Source organism: Asterias amurensis, chromosome 6 (assembly GCF_032118995.1).
Source record: "Asterias amurensis chromosome 6, ASM3211899v1".
Lineage (NCBI taxonomy): Eukaryota > Metazoa > Echinodermata > Asteroidea > Forcipulatida > Asteriidae > Asterias > Asterias amurensis.
In genome coordinates, this window is record NC_092653.1 from 23,715,357 (window position 1) to 23,722,210 (window position 6,854).

A 6,854-nucleotide genomic window follows, 5' to 3' on the forward strand; every position below is an offset into this window, starting at 1 on the left:
CTTAAAGTGACCATACGTTTTTACCATTTAACACAATAGTTTTTACGTACGGTTTTTGAGGGGGATGATAGGACAGTGTTACTTTAACATTTTGAAGAAAGAAATCGTTCACTTTCCCTTGCCACAATTTCCGAATACGGTTAGCCATTTAGGTTCGGCACAAACCTTTGCTTGGATAGTCCTATGTATAGGGATATACTTTTGTTTAAAATCGAAAAATACGGGTAATATGAAGAGCAGACTCTAAGCGGTGCCACCTTCCAGCTAGCCATCATTCTTTGAGGAAAACAAATCTAAACAACTGCTTTTACTTGCACAAAAACGTATCTTTTTGTATATGCCTTGAGTTATATTTGCACCTGCTCGTTTATACGCTTCAACCTATACTTCAATTACAACAGAGAAAGTTACTGTTCAGTAGGCCTACTGAATGGTGATCATAATTACAGTTGGTACGAGCAAAGTACTGCTAAATGGTAAAGACCAGATTCCAAGAATCATATTTAAATAAAACTTTAAATCACTAACTTATTTCTGCATGCATTGCCGCTGCAGGAAACCCTCTCAATGTGAACATGACCAATCACAAACCGCGGTAGGGCCTTTTCCTTCTACGAAGAGTTTGGATTAATAGTTGTGGACCAAACAAAACGTACTTTGAATTAATTTAGGTATTCGACGGGGAAGAGGTTAACATGCGGCTAGTACAAAACTCTCGCACGGTTAACAGTGGCTGCGATAAGTTCAACAAAGTGGAAAGCCTTAGGAATTGGCTTTGTTTTTTTTGGTGAAAAATATGTTCTGCTACGATTAATCATGTTCTATAGGGTTACTGTGAAACACAAAGAAAGACAAACCACGCAGGGGGAATCAGTAGACAGTTAGCCGTCGTTCTGCGTAGCGATACGCCACCGCAACCTCTCTCATACCATAGGTTTTTGGTCGATTAACCACATTTCACTATTTTATTGATAACCATCATGCGGAGAAAATTTATATACTTAAGTCACATCTCAATACAGTACTGAAATCAGTATTTTTATCTGAAATATTGCACACCTCAAAAAGCACAATAAAACACTTACGGATCATATGCTGCCGCAATTAAAACAAAGTATAGTTGGAATTAAAAACTTGCACAAAATACCTGCGGGAACTTGTGTTCTAAACCTTTGTTTATTCACCAAAGCAGAGTTTTCGGATTTGAGGTTTCCGAGGTTGGTTCATTATGCATGACCATAGGACGGCATTTCATTTACCTGCATTCCCTATAACAGAAACCAAGAATGTCCAGTTACTTTCAAACGGTACTGTATTTTGTTTTGAAATGTTGGCCTAATTCCTAGTAACAGCACTTCAGCTTCCACCCACACTCAGTAGTTTAATGTGATTCTTTGTGGGGTTGAATTGACCACTGAAGCAAACACGCTTTTCTTGGCAGCTTTTCTAGAGTTTGTTGACCCATAGCACTCGTTGCTAAGTCTCGAAATGCACAGTCTAAAAAGTTTTGTTAAACTTAAAGTTTCATAGACTCTTCTTTTTAAAGTTACTTTTGCAAGTTCAGTCAGACTTATAGGAAAACAATTCAGCTACCCTGTAAAAGTTACAATAATTCCTAGTTCACTCAAACCAAATAAAAATCAAAGAAAGCATTGACTATTGCATTTTAGATGATGATTTGCTGGCCAAACGCCAGTTAAACATTATCAGGACCAAACAAAATTCTGTCCAGCTGTCCTGCTGGCTAGTTTATTCCTGAAGTCACATCTCTGTACAAATTGCTAATGACAGTGTTGACATACATTAATTATGATCCAAAGAAAAAAGCTGATGGACTATTGGAATGACAAGCTAATTGGTACATGATGGCTAGTCACTGAAAAAGTTAAGGCAAATTTTGATGAAACTTTCTATGTCCCAATTAGCTGTCCGAAAGCTACTTTCTATTTCCGCGAACCAATTCTTAAGAACACCAAGCCTTAGCCTTTCGATGAAATCGTGACTTTCAGTTTCAATGTAATGAGTTTTCGGGGATAAGTGGAGAAGTTTTGTTTTTTGACCAAATAGAAGAAGGACGAGCATTCTTTACAGGGGTAGTATTAGAGTTCGCTGATTAGTGTGGAATTATTCTGCTCACGAATACAGATTAAGGGGCCCTTCGTAAGGTAGAGTAGCCTTGAATCCTTTCGATGTTTCTCACATGAAGGAGTAAGTCTGTAGTAAGGGATACACATTAACAGCCTCATTTCAGATCGATGGATTCTAGTCCATGCTGATAACAACAATTATGTATAAAATGATACCAATAAGAAGTATGTATTATTTATCATATCGCATCTTACAAACAATAATTAATCATTTTTAAGTCTTACGGTTCAATTACAAAATAACCTACATGGAAGAACATTATTCACAAATTTTTCTAAAGCACAGAAGATGTAGCTCCATGTTACGTGCATCTTTTTTTACTGGTATCTTGCACATTTTGGTAAGCAGATAACTGTTTAGGAATCATCTGCTTATAAGAAGTAAATCTCTTTGAAATTTGGCATTGGAATGACAGGTTGATACGTCACTTTGGTCGGTATTCATGTGTCCATCATACATGAGAGATTGACAGATGTACATAACCAGCCAAGCGAAACAAACAGATTTAATGGTCAACATATCTTGTGAACATCGATGACATCCGTAGGTTATCGATTTTACTATTGGTATTAAGCCAATAGACCGTATACTCAGCATGAAGTCCAAGAACCGTATAGCACGTAATTCATGTGGACAAAATGCGTAAATCGGCTTATGGACCGAACTTTAACACTCTTGGAAATCACTCTTAATCTCAATGATATTAGAAACCATTGGTGAGAAGCCTATTATATAAGCGTTTTGAGAATCATTTCACTTCAAAGTTAGAACCCCACAGCAGCATTTGGAGCTTTTTTTTTAATTTTGTTTACTTTGAAGTATTTTGTATTATAATGTGGTTATGTAAAAAGATAACAGTTGTATTGTGTTATGCCCAAAAGTTGCATCCGAGAAGTTTCAGAATGTGTATATCCTATTAGGGATTATTCTTCATGCGTGGACATTATTCGCTGCGTATTTTTGCCGACATCTAAAAACGTGACCACCTTTTGAAATGAAATTTGTAGATGTTTTGATTAATAAGGCCGAACGGTTCCAAAAACCAAATATATACTTTGCGTTTAAATAGAGAAGAATGAAGTAATATCTCAAAACTTGTTCAGCTGCTACTTTTAATAATTATGTTATGTACAGTTATACCAAATAATTTAAAACCTTATATATCTATGATTCGATAATTTGTTTTAGATGTCATTGGTATATTTTGTTATTAATTTTGTGTACATATATATTTGCATATTTTAATGTGTGCGTAATATTTAAATGGCTTTGTATACAACCATGAGCACTATTTATAACTATTTATCAACTAAATGTATCTTATAAGAAATGTGGTATACTCCAAAACATATTACAAACCCAAAACGTATATTATAGTTATAATTATACTTATTTGTAAGTTTGTATAAGATGAATATTTGAAGAAAAAAACAAACTGGTAAGTGTTAAGTTCCTTTTAACCAAGGATAATCGTATGTTTTGATGTTCATTCGTAACGTAAATAAACGAATACGTGAATATGCATGAGCTTTTAAAAGACATGACGCCCCACTGATCTTGTTATAGACCTTGCTTGGGTTTTAATCTTATCGACCAACGAGTTGTACTTTTTAGTTACATCTCCTTGGGTTTCAAAAGCGCTGACCGTTTTGACCCTGAAGTAAGGCCACGGTGCCCCGAAGGAAGGAGAAGGTACACAAAAACATCTTATTGATTGGGTTTAACATAACTTGGCGATAAGTATACATAGTACAAACAACGTCCTCTTCTTGTTTTCGTTATAACATAAATTGGAACTCGTATTATATAACATTGGTATGGATAACAAAAATAGTGACTGCTCTTATTCCAAAAAGCTATGTTCTGACAGCCATGTGTTCAGAAAATCTCATCCCCATGTAATAGTTTACGTTTTAGGGTTTTTATTTCGGATTTAGCCCAACTTTTCAGAGGTTTGTTATTTCATACAGGCCTGAGGTTGATCACGTATTAATATGACCACTGTCTGTGACTATTGTCAGCTCTACCGATACTGTATAACTCCTTTATTAATGTATAAACAACAAGACCGGGTTCTCACGTTTTCAAGAAACAGCACAAAATGATCCAGTTTGTCACAGTGTGGTTTATTCCAGCCAAGTATTTCAAGAACTTATTCAAACTCAATTTAGTGGAAAGTGATAGGACTTGACTTCTAGAAGGACGTATCACACAGGCACGTACTTGGCGCCAGCGGTGTTATAAATGGAGTTTTGTTTGAATTGAAAATTAAAACTTGTTTGCCCTAAGTGATACTGTCAGCAAGTAAAGCCCTAAAAACTAATTTGATTTATTAAAGGCAGTCCTCGACTTAAACTGGACATTATTTGGGAACATTGGGTTACTGCATGCATCGATATTCAGGAATGAAACCACAACGGTTGTGTCCCAGTAGTACGGCATGAGAGTAGGAAATGATATGATTTTGATGATGAGAGTGTACAAGCACGGAATGCGCCACACAATATTGGAGTATGTAATACTCGGTAGTCTAGTTGGTAAGACACTGCTCTAGAATTGCAAGGGTCGTGGGTTCGAATCCCACCCGAGTAACATGCCTGTGATATTTTTTCACAGGACTCGGGAAGTACTGAGTATACAGTGCTAACACACATCGGTGTATGGGTAAAAACCAAAATTAATATTCTTTATCCCCGATGCAAATTTAACATCTATTATATCGTTGCGGTACCCGCTGCCAAAACATAGGATTCGAACTGCTTCTAGCTGCCGGGCAACCTCGGTAGTCTAGTTGGTAAGACACTGCTCTAGAATTGCAAGGGTCGTGGGTTCGAATCCCACCCGAGTAACATGCCTGTGATATTTTTTCACAGGACTCGGGAAGTACTGAGTATACAGTGCTAACACACATCGGTGTATGGGTAAAAACCAAAATTAATATGTAATACGAGATATATTTAGCTAAAGAGCAATTAGAGTTTAATTTTGGAGAGAAAAACATATTGGATACAATGAGTAATGGCGGCCATTTTGAAAATCCCTGTTATTATCTACCTGTATTTTTTTTCCGCAATCTGCTACGGCTGGCACTCCATAGCGTGCAAATGTCTTTCTCAAGAAGTACTCCTTTCTCTACGCTGACTGTGAATCAAATCTCATGCTTGAATCACCAAAGTATAAACAAAGTTCCCCTAAATCTACCCACCACAATGTTGGAATACGCGGTATTTGAATATAAAGTCTATTGTAATGAGTGATGTAACACTTGACAAATCAGTGAACATTCTTTAAAGAGGTTTTTTGTTAGAAAAACTGCCATTTCTATTTAGAAAAAAAAATTTACCGGCGGGACCACCTTACCCACTCGATTTCATGAACATTTAGGTTTTATAACGAACGGTTTACGAGTTTACGAAACTTTACCGAGTGTTTTCACCAGTATTTCACCAGCCCCACGGACTCTCTCTCTCGCTCTCGTGAAGGTTGGTGGAGAAGGGACGGGGGAGGTTCCAGTTGGCTCGACTTTTGATGGTTATATCCAAAAACAAGCCCAAACGCACAGAAAAACACACTCATAAAGTCACAGTTAAATTTTATTCACCATAAATAACATGTGTTTACGATAAATACAAAGATGTTGACTGTACGAATTCGCAGCTATTATAAGCAGGATAAGCTTATTCAGCAACAAGCAAACAACAAGTTCTGCCTAAAATTGTTTTCCAACCATGGTTTGAGAACATCTTGTTTAAAGCTGACTGTTCTAATGGGCATTTTGTATATTTTGTATATCATTGTGTACAATGAAATGTATTTAGCAATAAGAGACTAAGGGGATCAAACGGACTGATGCTTTGCTTTGTAATTGCTTCAATTGATGCTTTGTACAGTGTAGCAAATGAGGGAACAACTAATGTACAAAATGAGGACATTAAAAATAACAAGGCGAGATGTCATGAAAACAGTGTGCTCTGTTCGTCTTCGGAAGATCGTATATCAATTCTCAGATACTTTGCCCAAAGGTAAACAGCCTATAATCTAAAATTGAGCTTAAGCTTGTACGTTAGATCTCAATATAACATTCCACTGCTAGTAATGAATCATGCTTATTAACCATGCGTATTCTTTCTAACACGTTGAAAGGTATGTACAAGACATTAATCAAAATTAATCATTGTTATTGATGTAAAGTCCAACGAATGACGGACTCTCAACACACCAGTGGTCTTCCCTGAACGGTCCGTTTTGCCTGTATTTCGTGTACGAGGGGTTAACACCATGAGGTTACTATGACTCGTGCCAATTTGCATATTGAAAACTTACATTTTCTGTGTGATAAGCCATGATTATCAGTGTGTCAAGGATTTATCTAAAATCGATATGCATGAGTTAGCATATCCCGCGCAACAAACATTCAGAAGAAAACTTTCACTTTCAACTCGTAGAAAAAAGTTGCATAAAATGGTCATAGAGTAACATGCGTGGGCCAATTTTTTTATTATCTCATATGCATGAGTGCCATTAATATGTGGCCCGTGTCCCTATATTCATTGTTGAACATCACAAACCGACAGATTCATAATATTCACTGTTTGTTCAAAATTGTACTTTTCAACGTATAATAAAAGCAATTTATGAACCACTGGGGTGGTTTCGTTTTCGTCATGAGTAGGCCGAGAGAGGGCCATTTGTCAATACAAAATGAC

At 36.6% G+C, this 6,854-nt stretch overlaps 1 non-coding gene across 1 annotated transcript; it reads left to right on the forward strand.

Moving 5' to 3' along the window:
* Positions 1-4,667: 4,667 nt before the first annotated feature.
* On the forward strand, positions 4,668-4,740 carry Trnas-aga (transfer RNA serine (anticodon AGA)). Its single transcript has one exon. It is a non-coding gene; the product is annotated as a tRNA-Ser (tRNA).
* The last annotated feature ends 2,114 nt before the right edge of the window (positions 4,741-6,854 follow it).